This window comes from Lotus japonicus, chromosome 5, assembly GCF_012489685.1.
Source record: "Lotus japonicus ecotype B-129 chromosome 5, LjGifu_v1.2".
Classification (NCBI taxonomy): domain Eukaryota; kingdom Viridiplantae; phylum Streptophyta; class Magnoliopsida; order Fabales; family Fabaceae; genus Lotus; species Lotus japonicus.
In genome coordinates, this window is record NC_080045.1 from 21,797,879 (window position 1) to 21,820,598 (window position 22,720).

Genomic DNA, 22,720 nt, shown 5'->3' on the forward strand with positions numbered 1-22,720 from the left:
GTTAATCACATTCACTTTGTATTTAAGGCTCTAAAGTCAGTCCTAGAGTCTTCTCAACTTTAATAACAATAATAAACATGACGACAATAGATATTCACAACACCAATGGGAATTACAGCTAGGTGAACGACCCATGGTTCCTCAGTCAGGCAATATTCATATAGCATAGGTATTCATAATCATATTCACATGCTTTTCATACACATAACTCATGCCAAATTATTCAAGCAAAGCCTCAAACGACTTGAGCATGGAATCAAAGAAAGAAACGCTCCGAACCCCTTGGAATAGGGTTCGGCCGAACCCACTTTAGGCTCTAGGGTTTTCAATTTTTTTTTTCTTTCTTTCTTTCATTCCATACAAGCCTTTGTCCAGCCCCAAACATCAACATGTTCACCCAAAAATTCCAGAATTAAACATTCATCATTAACCATGTTGAAACAAGCACAATATGATCCAAAATTAGCAAGTAGTCATGGGATTTATGCATGAGATCATAGAACAATAGCAAGCACATCAAATGAAGGTTAATAGGCATGTATTTCACTGTACGAATTTCCAGCAACAAACATATTCACAAAACATCATGTGAAAACCTTCAAGATCACTTTTCCTCATAGAAATTCATGGCATCATCCTAGACATCTACCCGTTCCTAGGACCAGCCCTTACCTTGCTAGTTGGGCAAAGAAAAGGGATGAAAAGGTGATCAAGAGCTGCTGTCCAGGTCTCTTTCTCCTCTCCTACTCGAGCTCTCTCTCTCGCAGGTCTCCCTCTTTCTCTCACGCGCGCACAAGGTGGTTGTGGTGGCTTGGTCGGCGGCGGCTAAGGGTGCAAGGGGTGGTTCTCTCACTCTTTTCTCTTCTGTTTTCTTTACGTAAGGAGTGCAAGGGTTTCTGTTTCAGAACTGAATGGAAAAGAAACTAGTTTCCCCCCCCTTTACCCCTCTTGAACTCGCAACACACACCACCTAGTGGGCTAGGGTTTCAATTTAGTTCTTAATCTGGTCTAAACTCAATTAAAACCCAAGTCCTTTTATGTAAAAACAAAAGAAAAATCGGAATTAAAATAAAAACTCCTCAACTAGTTCGCTGGTACTGTACAGCCTGAACGACAATCACTAAAATGCGAATATCTCGAGCTACAGAGGTCGGAATGACCTGATTCCACTTCTAGAATTTTCTAGACTTAAAGGGTTACAACGCTCGTGAAGGAAGTTTTCCCAAATGAAGTCGTTAAGACCCTCTAAAAATTCACACAAGTTGACAGTTCTAATCTGCCAGTTATCAAACATTAGCTAAAACTTCAATTTTATTCAAACTTTCATAAAATTGTTCCAAATTGAACTTAGGGCCTTACGGGGCGACTAGGAAATTATCAGACGGTAATACAAGAAACATTACCTCGCCCAAGTACATATATGGTTGAGTTCAAAGTGGCGAAAGCCATAGAGAGCGGCGAGCCATCGTGGATGGATCCAATCATAGAAGTTTGGAATCAACAACCCTAAGATGAAAGTAAAAATACCAAGGAAAGAAGAAGGGAGGCTAGTTTCCACACTCTGATCGACGGACAGTTGTACCGGCGAGGAATCATGTCACCAATGCTTCAATCTTCAAAAATTAGCAAGTCAATCTTCAAAAATTTCATCGTAATGGAAATGGTAAATACGTAAGACTTCTATTGCAATATTAAATTACAAGTTCCTCCCCGACATCAATGAAACTAAGATGAAGTTTCCATATTATTTTGCCCAAGGCTTGATAATTCAAATGATTAATATCACATTTGCATAAATACAAAGAAACAATTTCCTAAACATAACTTGGTAAGTTAACAAATTGGAAGAGGGGCACCGTTCCACTCCCCAAGGCATTCCATAAGAGTGACCCTGACATATTGCTGTGAACAGTTTGTCGTTCTCCTCACCAGGTGATCTGGCCTTTTCACCAGTAGCAGCTCGGTTCCCAACTCCTCTCTCACAAACTTGTAAAGTGGGTAAGATCTGCATTCATTGATCTTGTTTGGAATTGTTGGATTTCCACCCTCATATGTAGCCCTTGCACTTTCAATCTCCTTTGGCAAGAGACTCTTCAACTCATCCTTAAAAGTTGCAAATTGCAATCTTTTGAAAGATTGATGTCTTCCAGTTCTTCTCGTTTTCTCCATTTACTAATGTATGGTCAACAAGCACTTGCCTTAGTTTTTGCAGTAATGGGTATGTAGCAGTAGCACTGCAAGGGTCATTGATCGAGGCCGTACCCGATACAAATAATTAATTAAGAAAACTGTAGTACTAGGAAGTGACTCCTAGGTCGTTTCCCAAGGATTATCGTTCGACACAGATTCAATATTAAGAACCCTAAACGCACACACACTGGGGGGGTTTTGTGATTCAGTTTAAAAATACTAACAGAAAGTAAAAGCAGATTAATATGATAAGTAAAGACGGACGAATCCCTTCGTTCAGTATATCGCTGCTCAATCACGGGTATCTAAAGATCAATTCTTGTTATTAGTTTCCTAGTTCGTGAGAATTAATTAACTAAGCGATAACTAATTCACAGATTCCTAAACTAAGCGATTAAGAATCCTTTACGCCCTAATATGAACTAAGCGAACATACATCATCTTCTAATTCGTGAACCTAAGGAATTAAGCAAACCTAAGCCAGAATTAGAGATGAAGAAAACTAATCATGCGAATTCTATTAAGCACTATACCTCAAGAGCGCGATATACTTTACAAAGGAATTCGTTCGAAGGAAATTAGCCTTCCATGGATGGGGCGAAATCAACAATTATTTTGGAGAAGAGAATAGGGATTAAAAGCATAAACCCTAGCAGAACTCTAATAATTACTGAAATTCGAAAATTGCATAAAATAATAATGTAGAAGGTAAAAGGTTTTTGTTTCTCTCAGCACAAACCCTTAAATAGGAGCTGAGATCACAAATCCTAATCAAAATCAAATCCTAAAAGATATCAAAATCAAATCCTAACAAATCCTAAAGATAGAGTTTTAAAATAACAACCTAAATAAGTTTGAATCTGAAAGATATCAAACTTAATTTATTTCGAAATTAAATCCTAATATTTCCTAAAATACAATCTTCACTCCAGCACAATCAAATCTTCATTCCGCAAATCTCCAAAATGCCCTTGACGTCAAATAAAACCTGAAAATAAGAATAAACGTAATTAGACCAAATAATATAAATCTCTGTCAAGCAAGGTCAATTAATTACGAATATTCATTAATAATGACAAATTAAGGCTATATAAAATGGGTAAAATATTGCTCATCAGTCATCAATATAGGCAAGTACAGTTTTCCTATCAACCACCTTCAGCAAATCTTTTTCACAAAATCTAGAAGGATGGAGTTCTCCATTAACACCTGTGGTAAGAGTCCTCTTGGCAACTTGGCTTACAGTGCTCTTTACCGAGTATTTCAAGTTCTCCTCCAAATGCCTCAACTCAATTGCTCGGCAAAGTGCAATCAAGAACGTGGAAGACATGAGCTTAAGGATCTCAATGGCTTCGTTGGGTTTTCTAGAAGAAATCAAACCCAAAGAGTTCACGTCTTGGTTGTGTTGCTCAGCAATTTGGACATGAGTTGTGACGGGATTTGCAAGATATTGGAGTTCAGAGCAATAAGAAGCCATGGCAATTTCAGCTCCCTTGAGACCATAGTCCAAACTGGGATTTTTACTAGCAGTGAGATTTGAAGGTAATCCATTAGTGTAATGATCATCGACAAGCTCAGTGAACTGAGCAAACATGAGTTTGCCAATTGGTGCTAGAGCTAGACGTGTGTTGTCCATGGAAACTCTAATAAGGGTTCCTTGGAAATTACCACCATGCAAGGCCTTGTTTCTAGAAACATCAATCAAAGGGTTGTCATTCACGGAGTTAATCTCTCTCTTGATTGACTTTGTTGAGAATCGAATCACTTCAATCAAAGGACCAAGCCATTGTGGAGAAGTAGGAAGTGCATATCGACTAAAGCCCAAGTGTTATTGATGAATCACAAGTTTGTAGACAGAAGCTTAAGCAATTAAAACACGGATAGAAGAAATTCTAGCAACAGGAGCAAAGGTATCAAAATAATCAATATTTTCTTTTTGTGTATAACATTTTGCAACCAATCTAGCTTTATATTTATCAATAGAACCATCAGGATGATATTTTCTTTTAAAGATCATTTGCATTGAATTGGTTTTGCTCTTGTAGGTTGTTGTTCCTTTGTTATGATTGTCTACATTTTAGCTAATGTTTTTGAGTCAGTAACAAGATGTCGGACACGATGTCTTAACATCTTGACTGACATGTGTCCCTGCGAACTGTTGTGTGCTTGGATGATTAATTGTGAAGTGTTGGATTGATTTCGTGGTAATCAAGTTAGGGTTGTTGAAAAAGTTTCTGTGTGCTGCTCAAGGAATATATCAAGTGTGATCAAATCTGTTTCTGTTTGATCTGGTTTTAAGTTGTGAAAGTTCCAATCTATTTTCAAATCTTATTTGATAAGATTTGGTTCTGTTTTAAAAAGATTGACTTCCTGTTTTATTGTGGACTCCTTTGTTCGTTCAAGCCCATCAAAGACAAGGCCTGAAGAACTGCTATTTATGAAGACCTAAACCTAGTTGCTAGGGGGGCCTTTGGTTGGAGAAATTAGGGTTTCATATTCGTGAGTTCACGTCGTGTTTCTGTTGTTCTCTCAGCAGCTTTATGCTCTTGTATTAGCTGAGAGTTGTTGCATTAGTTTTTTATCATGAGATTTGTCTTTCAATCTCTTGTGTAAAGGATCGGTCACTGTGGCAGTGATCATTAGGAGTTAGGGGAAGTTTCCTCGTAGCTTAGAGGGAAGGGCTAAGCTAGAATCACTAGTTGTAATAGTGGTAGACATTGAAGAGGCTCTATACCAAGGGGGAGTACATAGGTATAGGAGGGACTTTCATGTATGACCTGAGAGTTATTACTAAGATAGTGGATTGACTCCTGGATTGGTATCATCCAGACGTAAGTGTTTTGACACCGAACTGGGTTAACAATTCTCTGTGTTTTTTAGTGATTTATTGTTGCTATTGTGTTGTTTCTACTGTATTAAACGTGTGGCTTAATTTCTGTACTGTTGTGCAATTGTAGAACCGATTGTCCCAACATCGCGTTCGACATCTGTCCTGTGCGCAAACCAGAATATCAATTGGCATCAGAGCAGACACCCTATTCTGTTTGGGTGAGTTCCAGGGAATATGTATTCTGGTTTCATGGACAACATTAAAGAAGGAGGATCACTACTTAGGCCATCTTTATTGGATGGTACCAACTATGATTATTGGAAGGCTCGTATGGTTGCTTTTCTTAAATCTATGGACAACAAAACATGGAAAGCAATTGTGAAAGGTTGGAAACATCCAGTTGTAGTATCTAAAGAAGGAACATCAACAGAAGAATTGAAGCCCGAAAAAGAGTGGACGAAAGAAGAAGATGTAGAAGCTCTTGGAAACTCCAAAGCCTTGAATATTATTTTCAATGGAGTAGACAGGAATATGTTTAGGCTAATCAATACATGCAATGTGGCTAAGGATGCCTGGGAGATTCTCAAGACAACTCATGAAGGCACATCAAGAGTTCGAATGTCAAGACTTCAGTTACTCACAACCCAGTTTGAAAATCTTAAAATGAAGGAATATGAATCCATCTCTGACTTCAATATACGCTTGCGTGATCTAGCCACACATCCTTTGCGTTAGGAGAAAAAATGTCTGAAGAAAAGTTGGCAAGAAAAATCATCAGGTCTCTACCTAAGAAGTTTGATCTGAAAGTTACTGCCATTGAAGAAGCTCAAGACATCAGCAACATCAAGGTTGATGAACTCATTCGGTCTTTACAAACATTTGAGATGTCTCTCAATGACAAATCTGATAAGAAGAAGAAAAGTATAGCATTTGTGTCCAACGCTGAAGAGGATGAAGAGAAATCTAGCAAAGGCAGAGGGGTCCAGTGTCTTGAATGTGAAGGGTATGGTCATATCAAATCAGAATGTCCAACGTTTTTGAAGAAACAAGGAAAGGGGATGATGGTCACTTGGTCTGATGAAGATTCTAAAGGAGATAAAACTAGAAATCAAGTCTTGGGACTTACTGTGAAATACAATTCTGATACTGAGTCTAGTGATGGAGAAATTTCAGAAGAAGAACTCGCTGAAACATACAAGCTGTTATTCAAGAATTGGCAAGAAGCGTGTGACTGTGGTAAGAAGCTGGAAAGAACTGTCAAAGGTCTTGAAAATGAAAAACATAATCTGCTGGATATCAATAACAATCTTCAGGAGGAAGTATATGTGTTGAAATCTAAACTTGAAGGTATGATAAAATCTGTACGTATGCTGAATAACGGAACTGATATGTTTGATTTGATATTAGAAACAGGAAAGACAGCCAAGGATATGAAAGGTTTGGGATATGAGAGTGACTCTGCACCAGAAGATTCCAAAAAGATCACTCGTAAGTTTGTTCCTGCAGAAAGAAAAACTGAATTCAAGATGTCAAACCAGATGCCACAACATGGTGTCGACCATGTGTACCAACAAATACCATACACTTACCCACAAGGCAAGAAGGCAAAGAACTTGAGATGGAGATGTCATCATTGTGGAAGATATGGACATATAAGGCCCTACTGTTACAGATTGTATGGATTTCCTCAGCAACATTGGACCAATTCACATATTGTTCAAGCAAGGAAAGAGTGGAAACCAAGAGGGCTTAAAGAGAAAAAGATTGTGAAGGCTCCTAGTCATTTTCCCATGACTAACAAGGATGTTGCTGTTGTACTGGATAAGAAGGAAGGAAAGAAGGAGAATCTACACACCAAGACAAGATCTCTGAAATGGAAGAAGGTTTATGATTCAGAGCCGAATGTTGAACCAGATGTGCAAGACATTGTGTCCTCTGCTAGACAAAAGGTTAGTGGCAAGAGAGCTCCCGTGAATGTTTCCCCTGCTCCTCTGGATAATGTGTCATTCCATCCTGAAGCAAATGTTCAAAAGTGGAAATATATTTGTCAGAAAAAGATTGCCAGTGAGAAAGAGTGTAGTCAAGAAGCTATGGAGTGCAAGGATATCATGGACTTTCTTGCTGATGTTGGGTTGTCCTAACTCTATGACTATCTGTTATGTGCACTATGGCTGCCTACAGTGGATATCTATGGTAAGCATTTGTGGTTTAGTCTCAACATGTTTCATGGTTTTATCTAGCTACCTTTGCCAAATTGTGCTAATAAGGGGGAGTAATAGTCTGTGTAGTTTCTATTGCTGTGGTTGTGTCTGTGGTAGCATCTTGCTACTGCGAAGAGATTTGCTGGTTAGTTGTGCTTGTTTTAGAGCAGCATCTTGCTGCTTATAGGGTTTTAAGTGTGTGCTGCTGTGCTGAACTCTGATATGGTTTTGATACTGCACTAAGAATGGTTCTGAGATTGTGTTTGTTCATAGCTGCTGCAAATAGCTATGTTGAAGTGTGCTACCTTGATATATTCTGGTTACTCTTCTCTGATGATTCAAGCTGCAAGTATTCTGAAGATTTTTTATGGTAGTGGTTTGTATTAGCTAAAATTTGACAAAGGGGGAGATTGTTGTTCCTTTGTTATGATTGTCTACATTTTAGCTAATATTTTTGAGTCAGTGACAAGATGTCGGACACGATGTCTTAACATCTTGACTGACATGTGTCCCTGCGAACTGTTGTGTGCTTGGATGATTAATTGTGAAGCGTTGGATTGATTTCGTGGTAATCAAGTTAGGGTTGTTGAAAAAGTTTATGTGTGCTACTCAAGGAATATATCAAGTGTGATCAAATATGTTTCTGTTTCAGAAGATTTGATCTGGTTTTAAGTTGTGAAAGTTCCAATCTATTTTCAAATCTTATTTGATAAGATTTGGTTTTGTTTTAAAAAGTATGACTTTCTGTTTTGTTGTGGACTCCTTTGTTCGTTCAAGCCCATCAAAGACAAGGCCTGAAGAACTGCTATTTATGAAGACCTAAACTTAGTTACTAGGGGGGCCTTTGGTTGGAGAAATTAGGGTTTCATATTCGTGAGTTCACACCGTGTTTCTGTTGTTCTCTCAGCAGCTTTATGTTCTTGTATTAGCTGAGAGTTGTTGCATTAGTTTTTGGTCATGAGATCTGTCTTTCAATCTCTTGTTTAAAGGATCGGTCACTGTGGCAGTGATCATTAGGAGTTAGGGGAAGTTTCCTCGTAGCTTAGAGGGAAGGGCTAAGCTAGAATCACTAGTTGTAATAATGGTAGACATTGAAGAGGCTCTATACTAAGGGGGAGTACTTAGGTATAGGAGGGACTTTCATGTATGACCTGAGAGCTATTACTAAGATAGTGGATTGACTCCTGGATTGGTATCCTCTAGACGTAGGTGTTTTGACACCGAACTGGGTTAACAATTCTCTGTGTTTTTTAGTGATTTATTGTTGCTACTATGTTGTTTCTACTATATTAAACGTGTGGCTTAATTTCTATATTATTGTGCAATTGTAGAACCGATTGTCCCAACATCGCGTTCGACATCTGTCCTGTGCGCAAACCAGAATTTCACAGGCAAATCAACTAAAGCCCAAATGTTATTTTTCATGATAGAATCAAGTCCAGTTTTAATAGCTTATTTCAAAAAAACGTGAATCAGAAGATGAAATAGCATTAAAAAAGGTTAAAGGATCATTATCAGTTAAATAAACATAAAAATCATTTTCAAATGAGGTTGGTTTCCTTTGTCTCTTACTCCTTCTAAAATCTTCCTCTTCATGTTCATGCTCATTATCTGCAGAGTCATTGTTAGCATTTTGAAAAGGTACATGAAAAGAATCATCAAAATTAAACAATTTAGAATGAGAATAAGAGGCATATTTAGATTTCAAAGAAAACTCATGTTCAAGAAATTCAACATTCTTGGTTTCCAAAATAGTATCACAATCATGTACATCACTCTTTAAAACAAGGAATCTATATGCAGCACTATGGGGAATCTAGTGAAGCTTTGTTGACTGCATGCTTTCTTCAAAATAGGAATCTATATGCTTTCTTATGGGGAATCCTATTTTGAAGAAAGCATGCAGTCAACAAAGCTTCACCCCACAAATTATCAGGTGCAGAAGAGCTAACGAGTAAAGAATTCATCATATTTTTCAAAGTCCTATTTTTCCGTTCAGCTACACCATTTGATTCAGGAGAATAAGGAGGAGTTACTTCATGTATAATACTAGGGGTGTTCATCGGATCGGATCGATCCAATGAAACCAACGAACCGAACCGAACCAAAGAAATTGGATTGGTTTTTTTTGTTATTCTGTTAAAAACCGATCCAAACCGATAAACACCAATGAAGGTTGGTTCGGTTCACGGTTTGAAAAATAAAAAACCAATAAACCGATGAACCGAACCGATGATATATATTTATTTATAAAATATTTAAATATATATATATATATATATGTGTGTGTATTTATTAAAGAAATGATGTTTTGAAGAAATATTGTTAATGTTTGATTTTTTATGTTTGATAGAGATATTATGTTTTTGTTTTCTATTATTAATTTGTAATGGTACTAAAATTAAACACTAATTCAAGCATTTCTACATTGTTAAGTACTTGAGTTGTTGATTATGAATTATGGATTATGAATTTGTGACTAAACTATGATTGGGTTATTGATATGTCATTTTTATGCATTGTTAAGTTGTGAATCATATGTGTTTGCTATATATTTAAAGTTGTGAAATTGATATTTACCAAAAGAATATATTTGTGAAACCAATGAACCGAACATAAAGCTGGTTTTGGAATTTTTTTTGCTAACAATCGATCAAAACCGAACCAATGAATTTTGATTGGATCCGTTTTTGGTTTCACCTAAAATCGGTTCAAACCGAACCTACCTTCCTTTTTGCAAAAATCATTAAAGATTGTATACTCACCTCCTTTATCAGATCTAACTCTCTTAATCTTTCTATCCAATTGATTTTCTACTTCAGCTTTATAAGAAAGAAACATGTCAAAGGCATTATCTTTATTTCTAATGAGTTAACTTTTGTATATCTAGAAAAATCATCTATGAAAGTAATATAGTATCTTTTTCCTCCTCTAGTTTCAGTATGTTTCAAATCACCTAGATCAGTATAAATACAACCAAGAAGTTCTATTTCACGTTCAAAAATAGAAGGGCAAGATTTCTTAGTCAATTTAGCTTCAACACAAATTTCACATTTATAACAGGGTTAATATGAGCCATCAATTAAGCCTAAATTATGATTTTTTGAAGATAAGAAAAATTCACATGACCTAGTCTAGCATACCACACATCAACAGAATCAATCAAGTAAGCAGAAGAAGATGTATCATTTATTATTCCAGAAACATTCAGTACAAAGAGACCCTGGTCATAATATCCCTTCCCTATGAATACATTATCCTTGGTCATTACAGTTTTATCTGATTCAAAAGAAATCTTCACACCAGTCTTCATCAAGCGGCCAACAGAAATCAGATTTGATCTGATCTTAGGAACATGAAGAACATTCAATAAAGCAAGGGTCTTTCCAGATGTGAGCTTGAGATGAACAATCTCTTTTCCATGGACTCGAGGTCCGGGAGTCGCCCATATATACCAGTTCTTCTCCTTCCTTTACAAGAGAGTAGGAGGAAAATGCATCTCTGTCTCCACAGATATGTTTGGTAGCACCAGAGTCTACCAACCAGATCTTCACATCAGAAACCATATTGACTAGTGAAACCACCCCAGCAACATCATCTCCTTTAACCTGATTTGAATCTGGTTTAGGAGGATTACCACTATTACCATTGTTACTATTTTGCTGGCGGCGTCTGCATTGATTTGCAAAATGATCCGGCTTTCCACAGACAAAACGACTTCTTTTGTTTGTGTCTCTTGTGTTCCTCTTGAAGGGGATGTTAGAAGGTTAAAGGATAATGTGATCAGGTTTCTTATTTACGTACCTGTTGTGGAAAATTTATTCTGTACCATGTTTTCTCGCGAAGTCAAGACCTTTGATCTTGCTTGCCTTGTCTCCCTTCTGCTGGTGTCCTCAATTAGAATGTGTGATATGAGGTCATCAAGGGGCATCTGTTTTTCTCGATGCTTCAACTGTTGTTTGTAATCGTTCCAGGAATCTGGTAGCTTGTTAACCAATGCTCCAGCAGCATACTCACCAGGTAAGTTGATGTTCTCACTTTTCAGATCTTCAATGAGTTTGTGGTACTCATTGATTTGAGATCTCATGCCTTTGTCTTCGGTCATCTTCCAGTTGCAATGGTTGTCAATGATGAAGTTGCGCCTTCCAACACTTTCAGTCGTGTATTTCTGAATAATTGACTCCCATATTTCCTTTGCTTTCTTGTAGGAACAATACACATCAAATAGCTTGTTAGATAACATACTGATAATAGTATGACAACATACCTTGTTAGCATGTGCCCAATTTTTTTTATGTTTCTCAGTAGCCGAAGAATCTGGTTCGGGATTTGTGAGGGCATCTGCAACACCATGCATGTCCAGAGTTGAGGAGATCTTTTCTTGCCACCTGCGGAAATTCTGGCCTCCAAACACCTCAATTTTGGAGATGTCAGGAAACGGCTTGGAGTAGGCAGGAATTGGAATTGCGCCAAGAACAAAGACATGCACAACACCCTTTGTAGAGTTGGGACTTCCATTCTGTTCACCGTCAGCGTTCGTCATGGTATAAAACCTTCAAGATTGTTGGATATTTGACGCCGAACTGCAACCTTGAAACATCAATAGAACCATGTACAGTACCTGCAACAAAATAAGCTGAGTCGCGAAAATCAATTCGCTGTCCTTGAAGGTTTTATCCCGGAATATCCAGAACACCTCCCCATGATTAAACAGCTTCCTCCGGCGTGGTCGGGTAATAGAACTGGTGAGAATCAAATAATAACGTAATTGCTCAGAAATGAAGTAAGGGAAAGAAGATAAGAGTAGAGATGAGGATGAGGATGATGTAGCAAAGTGAAATTCGGCCTCTATATATAGGCATAAAATCCGTTAATATCAAGGTAAGCTCCACATTAATTTTGGGTGAAGAAAACTGAGGTAATGAGTTTTTAAGGCAGTCAGTCATAGTCAACCAAAAACGAAAATTCCAAAGTTTTAATGGAGTGGACGGTGCACATGTGTATTTGATGGGAATGAACGGTGGTAGGCGGTGAACATGTGAAAAATAAGGATTTCCAGATAAGCTTCACCAAGGCAAAAATAAAATAAAGTTTCAGCAAAAAGCAAGTCCGTCCCATGTACATGCGTACAAGGGGGGGAATCGAAGGATTTGCACTACGTGGCCCAATTCTCATGTGCGCGAGGCCCATCTCTTACTAGGCTCTTTGACATCCACAAGTGAAGTTTGGTATATAAAGTATTTAAAAGTTCAAGACACAAGCAATGTGGGACTTGGAACTTTTGAGATATCTCTCATTTTTCCAACATATGCCAGCCAATTGGAAAGCTTGTAAGATCAAGATTTGATCAGTGGTTGCATCTCTATATTTTGATGATTACAATTAAGGTTTTTGAGGATGAACAATTATGGTACTCTAACGTTTGTTTGTTATAGTTGTGACAAACAGGTTTTGATTCTGACCCAAGCCGATTCCATTAGAAGATGAAGACCCCAAAGTAACCAAAAGAGAGTTCTAAAGCTCACCATGTTCGTTCAGAACAGTGGCAAATCCTTCAAAAGTTCTGAAGATAGAAGCTCTCAAGAGGTACTGAAGAACTGAAGTCAGAAGTTCTGAAGACCGGATGTTCCAGAAGGAACGGTCCTGAAGTAGAAGACTCAAGTTCTGAAGACCTGCAAGAAGTTGGCTCTGAAGACCCAAGCTATTCTAGCTCTGGCGTTCAGAAGTTCTGAGGAACATGCCCAGAAGCAAAAGTTGAAAGGTTAGAGGATCCAAGCTTCCGTCTGACTCTGATCAGAAGCTTCACCAACATCCATCTGAAGCACTCCAGATCATAAGTCAGCTGGTGAAAGAACATGTCGCTGTCATAGTACACATCGTACAGTCATAGCCTGCCCGCCACCTACCACGTTCAGCCTAGCAGTCTGATATTACAAGATTGCCACTCTAACGGGCAAAACCCTAGCAACGGCTAAACCAAATACCTTGGAGTATATAAGGGCTAAACATAGAAGAAAGAAGCTAAGAAACTTTGCTGATTTTCTTGAATCCATTCTAACCGATCTCTTAGCAATATTTCTTCATTGTTCTTGAACATCTGAGTTTACCATTAGCTTTTCAGAAGCATTTCTTGTAAACCCAAAACCTTTTACAAACACTTTGTAAAGTTCCTTAAGAGACCAAGTTTGGTCGAATCTTGAGAGGACTGGTAGATCAGCTTCTTGAGAGTATACTAGTGAGAAAATCAGTGTACTGTTAGTCACTTTGCAGGTTGCAAGTGCAGTTGTAACATTCATTGATTTTAGTGGATTGCCTTCATCAGAAGAAGGAAGAAATCACCTTCACGGGTGGACTGGATTAACTTGAGCTTTTATCTTAAGTGAACCAAGATAAATTACTTGTGTGCTCTACTTCATATTCTTTAGCACCTAGTTCTTATCTTTAAGTTTGATAAAACTTAAAAAGGGGAAAACTTTTGTTGAAAAACTCTATTCAAACCCCCCTTTCTAGTGTTTTTCGCACCTTCAATTGGCATCAGAGCTCCGGTTCTTATTTATACACTTAACAGTGATCAGTGATCCATAACCTAGTGTGAAAAACAACGATGACCCAAGCCAATACTCCCTGACAACAACAACAACAACCAACTCCAGTCTTTGATGTTGAAAAGTTTGAGTACTGGAAAGATAGAATCGAATGTTATTTCCTTGGCACTGACCCAAATCTCTGGGATATGGTCATGGAAGGCTATACTGATCCAGTAGATGCTGCAGGAGTGAAGATCCCTCGTACTGAAATGACTAACGCTCAGAAGAAGCGTTTCAAGGATCATCACAAGGCGAAGTCCATGCTGTTCAGTTCAATATCATATATTGAATATGAGAAGATCTCTGACAAAGAAACAGCAAAATCCATCTATGACTCCTTGGTCATGACGCACGAAGGAAATGAAGAAGTCAAGGAGACTAAGGCTCTTGCTCTCATAAAACAATATGAGCAGTTTAAGATGGAATCTGGTGAAACCATTGAGGAGATGTACTCAAGGTTTCAAACTCTGATTGCTGGAATCAAAGTGCTAAACAAGAGCTACTCTACTGGTGATCATATCAAAAAGATCATCAGAAGTCTGCCTAAGAAGTGGATGGTTTTCGTCACTGCATTGAAGCTTTCCAAGAATCTGAACTCCTTGAAGCTAGAAGAGCTTGTGAGTCATCTCAGAAGCCATGAGATTGAACTCAAAGAGCACAAGCCTCAAAGGAAAGACAAATCTATTGCTCTTAAGTCAAAATCTGACAAGGCGAAAGCCTATCAGGCAAGAGAGGAAGATTCCTCTGAAGAATTATCAGACGCTTCTGGTGATGAAGAGCTATCTCTTCTCATAAAGAGATTGAGCAAGCTCTGGAAGAACAGACAAAGCAAGGGAAAAGAAAAGGAAGATTTGAATCTTCATCTGGTCAGAAGAAGTCCTCTGAGAAGGAAGTCACCTGCTTCGAGTGCAAGGAATCTGGGCACTACAAGAGTGACTGTCCCAAGCTAAAGAAGGACAAGAGACCAAGAAACGTCTTCAAGAAGAAAGCTCTTGTGACCTTTGATGCGACTGACTCTGATGAAGCTGAGTCAGAAGAAGATGAAGCTGTGGAAGCTCTGATGGCTACCACTAGCAGAGATACTGAAGCACAGGATGATATGATAGCTTCAGAAGATGACTCAGACTCTGAGAATGACGATGAGGTATTCTCTAATTTTTCTCAATCTGAGCTAAGAACTGCATTATCTGAAATAATGGAGAAACATGATGTGCTTTTAAATAAACATAAAGAGCTTAAAAGAAAATATGCTGTTAAAACTAGTACATCAGAAGTTCATGAGAAGTCAGTCTCTGGACTCATTGAAGAGAACTATTCTCTTAAAAATGACAACTCTCTTCTTCGTGCTAAAAATGCCATGCTAGAAGATCAACTTGCATCATCCGATATTAAGCATGAAACTCTATATGAGAAAGCGTTTCAAAGGTTCCTAGCCAAAGGCATAGACAGAAGTATTATGGCTTCAATGATCTATGAATTAAGCAGAAATGAGAACAGTGGCCTTGGCTACTCCCAACCCATGAGAGGTGAGTCATCTGAGCCCAAATGCAAACCTTTGCATGGGCACTTTGTTCCCGCTGGTACTGTCTTTCCATAAAAGGTTACACCCAAGGTGGTAAAACCAAAGGGAAAGTTTAAACTTGACATGTCTAAATATTATAATCAAGTTCCCTTGTATTATCCTCCTGTTGCACCCAAAGTTCCGAGAACTTCTGGGAAAACTAACAAGAAAGGACCCAAGATATGGGTACCTAAGACAAAAATTATTCCTGTTGCAGATATCTTATGCAGCTCAGTTAAGACACCTATCATGGTACCTGGACAGTGGATGCTCGCGACACATGACGGGCATAAGGTCTATATTCAAAAAACTAACGCCACTTAAGTCAGGAGGAGACGTTGGCTTTGGAGGAAACCGGAAGGGAAAGATCATTGGAAAAGGTTCCATAAGAGATGGAAAAATTCCAGTTATTAATGATGTACTTCTGGTTGAAGGATTATTGCATAACTTGCTCTCCATAAGCCAAATAGCTGACAAAGGTTATGATGTGATCTTCAATCAAATCGGCTGTAAAGCTGTCAGTCAAACAGATGGATCTGTTCTGTTTTCTGGGAAGAGAAGAAATGACATCTACAAAATCAAATCTTCTGAACTGCTATCTCAGAAGGTCAAGTGTCTCATGTCCGTTAATGATGAGCAATGAGTTTGGCACAGACGCCTAGGGCATGCAAGCCTCTGGAAGATCTCTCAACTAAGCAAGCTAAACTTCGTCAGAGGATTGCCTCGTCTGAAGTTCTCATCAGAGGCTCTGTGTGAAGCTTGTCAGAAGGGAAGATTCACCAAGAAGCCTTTCAAAGCAAAGAATGTGGTATCTACAACAAGACCCCTTGAGCTACTTCACATTGATCTCTTTGGACCAGTGAAAACTGAATCCATTGGAGGAAAGAAGTATGGGTTAGTCATTGTGGATGACTACAGCAGGTGGACATGGGTAAAGTTCTTAAGGCACAAGGATGAAACACACCATGGTGGAGTTCCAAACTTCAGTGATTACTGTCAGAAGTGATCATGGTGGAGAATTTGAGAACAAATCTTTTGAAGAATTGTTCAACTCTCAAGGGATCTCTCACAACTTCTCCTGTCCTCGCACTCCTCAACAAAATGGAGTTGTTGAAAGAAAGAACTAACTCTTCAGGAGATGGCTCGCACCATAATGCAAGAATCAAGTATGGCCAAGCACTTCTGGGCAGAAGCAGTCAACACTGCATGCTATATCCAGAACAGAATCTCCATCAGACTAATTCTGGAGAAGACTCCTTATGAGCTGTGCAAAGGAAGACAACCTGATATCTCTTACTTCCATCCCTTTGGGAGTACTTGCGACATGCTCAACACAAAGGAGCAATTGGGTAAATTCGATTCTAAAGCTTTAAAATGTTATTTTCTTGGTTATTCTGAAAGATCTAAAGGTTTTAGAATTTATAATATTGTCCCTCAAACTGTTGAGGAATCTATCCAAATTAGATTTGATGACAAGCTTGGCTAAGAAAAGTCAAAGTTGTTTGAAAGATTTGCATATCTCAGCATTGATTCTTCGGAAGCAAATCAACCAAAGGACAGCTCAGAGGATGCTGCTGCAGAGGCAGAAGCATCAGAAGATGCTTCAACAACTTCCGATGAACTTCAGAAGAAGATGAGAATAGCTGCCTCTCATCTAGAAGAACTGATTCTTGGCAACAAAGATTCTCCTGTTACAACTAGGTCCATGCTCAAACCTTCAGAAGAGACTCTTCTGAGTCTGAAGGGACTTGTATCTCTCATTGAGCCCAAATCAGTTGATGAAGCTCTTGAAGATAAAGGATGGATTCTTGCAATGCAAGAAGAGCTAGATCAGTTCACCAAGAATGATGTCTGGTCTTTAATGCCTAAACCTAAAGGTTTTCATGTCATAGGAACCAAGTGGGTATTCAGAAACAAGCTGAATGAAAAAGGAGAAGTCACGAGAAACAAGACAAGACTGGTAGCTCAAGGCTACAGTCAACAAGAGGGAATTGATTACACTGAGACCTTTGCTCCTGTGGCAAGGCTTGAAGCTATAAGGCTACTGATCTCATTCTCAGTGAATCACAACATAATTCTTCATTAGATGGATATCAAGAGTATATGTCAAGCAACCTCCTGGCTTTGAAGATGGCAAGCATCCAGAGCATGTCTACAAGCTCAAAAAGTCGCTCTATGGACTGAAACAAGCTCCCAGAGCTTGGTATGAAAGGCTTAGCTCCTTTCTTCTGAAGAATGAGTTTGTAAGGGGTAAAGGTGACAACACTCTTTTCTGCAGAACCTATAAGGAGGATATTCTTATAGTTCAGATTTATGTTGATGACATTATATTTGGTTCTGCTAATCCCTCTCTGTGCAAGGAATTCTTTAAGATGATGCAGGCTGAATTTGAGATGAGCATGATGGGAAAGCTCAAGTACTTCCTGGGAATTCAAATTGATCAACGACCAGGAGTCACTTATATCCACCAGAAGAAGTACACCTTGGAACTTCTGAAGAAGTTCAACATGAGTGACTGCAACATCTCAAAGACTCCAATGCATCCAACATGCATTCTTGAGAAAGAGGAAGTTTCCTCTAAGGTTTGTCAGAAGCTCTATCGTGGTATGATAGGCTCTCTTCTGTATTTAACAGCTTCCAGACCTGATATATTGTTTAGTGTGCATCTCTGTGCTAGATTTCAATCAGATCCTAGAGAGACTCACTTAACAGCTGTTAAGAGGATCCTCAAATATCTGAAGGGAACCACTAACCTTGGCTTGATGTATAGAAAAGCATCAGAGTATACACTTTCAGGTTTTTGTGATGCTGACTTTGCTGGAGAAAGAGTGGAAAGGAAAAGCACCTCAGGAAGTTGCCATTTCCTTGGAGCAAATCTTGTCACTTGGTCAAGCAAGAGACAGAACACAATTTCTTTATCAACTGCAGAAGCAGAATATGTCTCAGCTGCCACTTGCTGCACACAAACCATATGGATGAAGAATCATCTGGAGGACTATGGTTTGTTTCTGAAAAAGATTCCAATCTTCTGTGACAACACAGCTGTCATCTCCCTCAGCAAAAATCGCATTCTACACTCAAGAGCAAAGCACATAGAGGTAAAGTATCATTATATTCGAGATCATGTTCAGAAGGGCACTCTATCATTAGAGTATGTTGATACTGACCATCAATGGGCAGATATCTTCACTAAGCCCTTGGCAGAAGACCGTTTTTTATTTATTCTTGAAAATCTGAACATGGACTTCTGTCCAGAGTAAGGAATTTTCAGAACCTCTGACCATGGTGCTTCTGAAGTCATCAGATGCTACCTATTCAGAAGGTACTCGATCAGAAAGCACTTAACCCACCGGTTAAACTTCTGTGGTAGACAACAATACACGTGTCACTTCTTTTGTGACATAGTTCCTTGTGTCGCGTGGTGTACCTGCTATAATGATGATACCTACTCTCCTCCACTGTGTTATTTTCTGACTAAGTATTTTCTAACCGTTGATCTTGCTTTGTGCGTTATGCTTTTTAATAGTTCAACCGTTACCATTAAACCCACTACGCACGATCTCACACACGATCTAATTCACACATACATACTTAATTGTTTTCAAACCCATTGTGTGCATTGCATTCATTCACTTGTCTCCCTCCAATATTTCCTTTCTCTCTGAACCCTAAACCTCTCACTCCTGAGAATCATGGGCAAATCAAGGAAATCAAAGGCGAATGTTACTGCTTCTTCCAAGCTGACTGTCGAAGAGCAAGAGAGGCAAAGATTCGAAGAAGCTCAGCAAATTCTGAACGCAGCCAATGCAGTCAACTGCGTCAAGAAGATTGAAGAACTGGTTGTGTGCAATGAGGCAAGAGTGGACTTTGATAACCTAGCTAGACACGAGTTTGACATCAGGGATCAAATCGATCTGCAAGGTTGGACAGGCTATTTTAATCGGCTTTGTGGCCCTATCTATTACAAACTAGTTGTGGAATTCTGGAAGAATGTTGTATGCAACGACTACTACGTCGTTTCTCATTTGTTGGATAGAAAGATTGTTATCTCCGAGGAATCCATTGCAAAATTGCTGGGAATGGAGTTCCAACAGGGCAAGAGAATCAAGAATGTGGATGCTAATGTTCTTAACATGAGGAAATTAGTAAATAAGGCTATTTATGATAACTGGTCTTTGGAGAAGACAAAGTATACCATAAAGGAATTGAAGCCAACATTGAAGATCTGGTAAAAGATTTTCATCTACTGCATTCACCCCAGAACAGGAGGAACTGATTACCTCAATGCAACTCAAAAGGTAATCATGTACTATATCTCTAAGGGTGAGCCTGTGTGTCTTCCATTTCTGCTCTTCAACTATCTGAAGGAATGTGTTGAGAAGTCAAGAATTAATGCAATTGAGACCAAGAGGTCTATCTCCTACATTCCTTATGGCAGGCTGCTCTCAGATATTTTCACTCAGAACAAACTAGTCAAGACTCTGTCTGACCTAGGACTTCATGAGGATCTGGCTATGTCCATTGGAGATGCTCTCAATGGGACTAAGTTGAAAAGAATGCAGATCATTGACAAAGTTCAAGTTGAACCTGAAGAAGAATCATCTGAAGAGGTTCGTCAGAAGAACCACCCTGTTGATGACTATCCTCTCTGGTCTAAGAAGGATAATCCAGCCAGTATTCTGGAATATGTGAGAATGCTCAGAAGTGAAGGAGATCCAATTACTCTCGAGGAATTCATCAAAGGACTTCCTGATAGTCCTCCTGAGGTACCAACAAGAAAGTCTAAGAGAACAACAAGCAGCAAGCCTTCAAATCCCAAGGGCAAAGGGATTCTGATAGAGGAAACCAAGAAGATAAAAGCTGCATCAAAATCTGTGGTCATCAGGGAACCAATTCCAGAACCCTCTCCTGAAAGAACTCCAGTGCAGTCACCTCAGAAATCTCAGTCTGATAGCTCTGAGAGCTCTATGGCTTCCTCCATTGGAACTCAAGAAGAAGAAGATGACACCAACAGAGGAGGAGCTGTTCACTCTAACACTGAAGAAGGTTCACTCAGAAGGAATGTCAAGAGGAAAGCTGTCATGGAAGAATCTTCTGATGAGGAATCTGAAGATGATGATGTTCCTCTGACCAAGAGGCAAAGAGTTCAAGTAATTCAAGATGAGGAGGAAGTTGAGCAGGATGATAGTGAGATCATTGGGAATGTGCTCCAAGTTATAAGGGAATCTCCAGAAGCTGAAGAAACCACCGATTCTGATGAAGCGCCCATAGCCAAGAGGAAGAAACTGCCTCTGAACGGTCCACTTCAGAAGAAGGAGGTAGAACCAAAGCAAGCATCTAAGAGTGTTCCAGAGGTACAAAGGGAAAATAGATCAAAGATAGCTTCAGATCCAGCAAGGACTGCCAGACTCACCAGATCTACCATCCTCAGAGATTCAAGTAAGGCTCTTACTTAAAGCATTAATTTAGATTCTGCTTTTATAGTTATTCTTGAACAACCTGTACCTATATCTACCTCCCTACCAACCTCAATCCAAAAAGTTCCACCTCAAACAGAACCTCACACACAAACCATATCTCAAGCTGAAACACAAGCTCCTCACTTAAACATCCAAACCGCTACCACTTCCATTCCATCCATCCCAATTCAAACCTCTTCGACATCCACCACCATTGAGTCTGTACCTCTCTTTAATTCATTCATTAAGGGTATCGCTCAGAGTGAGGCTACCTTGAGGGACTTGGTTCAACAATTCACACCTAAGCCTCCATCCACCTCAAGAACCCTTCTGGTAACTGAATCTGGTGAGATTCCTGCTGTGGAAGACGAAGGAGATTAGGATGTTCAGATTCTAGAACATCCTTTCAATGTGCAACCTATCCAGCAGGTAGCCTCCTATTTTGAAGATGTGTTTCCAGATGCTGCTGCTGAGTCCTCTTATGTGTCCTTGTCTCACTACTCCACAGTAAACTCAAGAGATCTGAGTTTCACCTCGCCTGAGAAGACAGCCACATCCAGGCAAAGACAAGAGACTATTCCTGAGATTGAGCATATGGATGAATCAGATTATTCAGGACAAGAGAAGACTCGCGTGAATGAATCTGCACCTTCAGGGCAAACGAGAACTGAGAGTTCTAATGCATCAAGCTCTAATGCAACCAACACTCCTCAGCCAATCATGGATTTGGAACCCTCCTTCAGGCCACAAAATCTCATTCAGGAGTTCTCTGATGAAGCAACCAGAAGACTGCAATGGCTATATCAGGTAACTGATAATCAATTTGATGCATCTTTGGTTGATAGTATGTGGTCTACCTTCGGACGATGGTCAGAAAGTAGAGCTTCTGAGATTGAGAAGCAGCTTAGCAGAGAGAAGCATCTAATAGTTCATGATGCCTCTGAGAGAGCTTATGAGCAGAGGCAGAGGGTGTTACACAGGGTTTGTGAACCCATGAGAAGAGCAATGGTTGCAAGAACATATGTTGTCTCTGAACGTACCTCAGAAGATGTTGCGATGATTCCAGCAGAGGTTGCAGAGGACAGTACTGAAGAGATCATCATTCATGAGGCTGCAGAGGTTGATGAAGTTCAGATGGAAGTACCTACTCAAGCTGCGGCAGAAGTTCAAGCACCTGCAGATGTTCCTATTCCTGTTCAAGCTCCAGAACCAGCTCCACATCCGGAAGTTGCTCTCCTGGCTGCCATAATTGATAGGATACAAGATGATCAGCAGAGGCTGTTTCAGATGGTTGAGCATCAAGGCATCATTCAGAGTGAACAAAGTCGGCAGATTCAGGAATCTTCAAGCAGAATGGAGAACATAATGAAGTATCTGATCGAGAATCTCCCATCTTCATCAAAGCCTTGAACCCCTCTCATCTATCCTTCATGCATATTTATTCATCTTATCTGTCTGTGAACTTTTTCTATGTTTGACTATGTTTTATTTCCTTATGTGTTTCTGCTACAACTTATTTCACGCGTCTTATCTGTGTTAATTCTATGTTGTTATTGGTTTTGTTTTTCACTCTTTTTGCTTATGACAAAAAAAGGGAGTACATAAAATGGTTTTTGATAAACTTTTAAAACCCAGTTGAGGAGAATACGTGTCAAATACTTATAGCACATAGATATTACCAAGCGTCTTAAACAAGGAATACATTTTGTTCAATCCTCTGAACAAACATGCCTCTGATGCCTTATCACAATCAATCTGGACAATACCCTATGTTTCCAAGTGATCTACGCAAGTTCTGAACCATCAAGTTCTGATGAGTATACATTCTTCTATGTGTATCTTCTGATCACCTCACAAGACTCCGAATCTAGACTCTTCATCATCTCATCAAG

At 39.2% G+C, this 22,720-nt stretch overlaps 1 pseudogene; it reads right to left on the minus strand.

The window, feature by feature from the left end:
- Positions 1-1,833: 1,833 nt before the first annotated feature.
- Positions 1,834-3,841, minus strand: LOC130721073 (phenylalanine ammonia-lyase-like; annotated as a pseudogene).
- Positions 3,842-22,720: the final 18,879 nt, after the last annotated feature.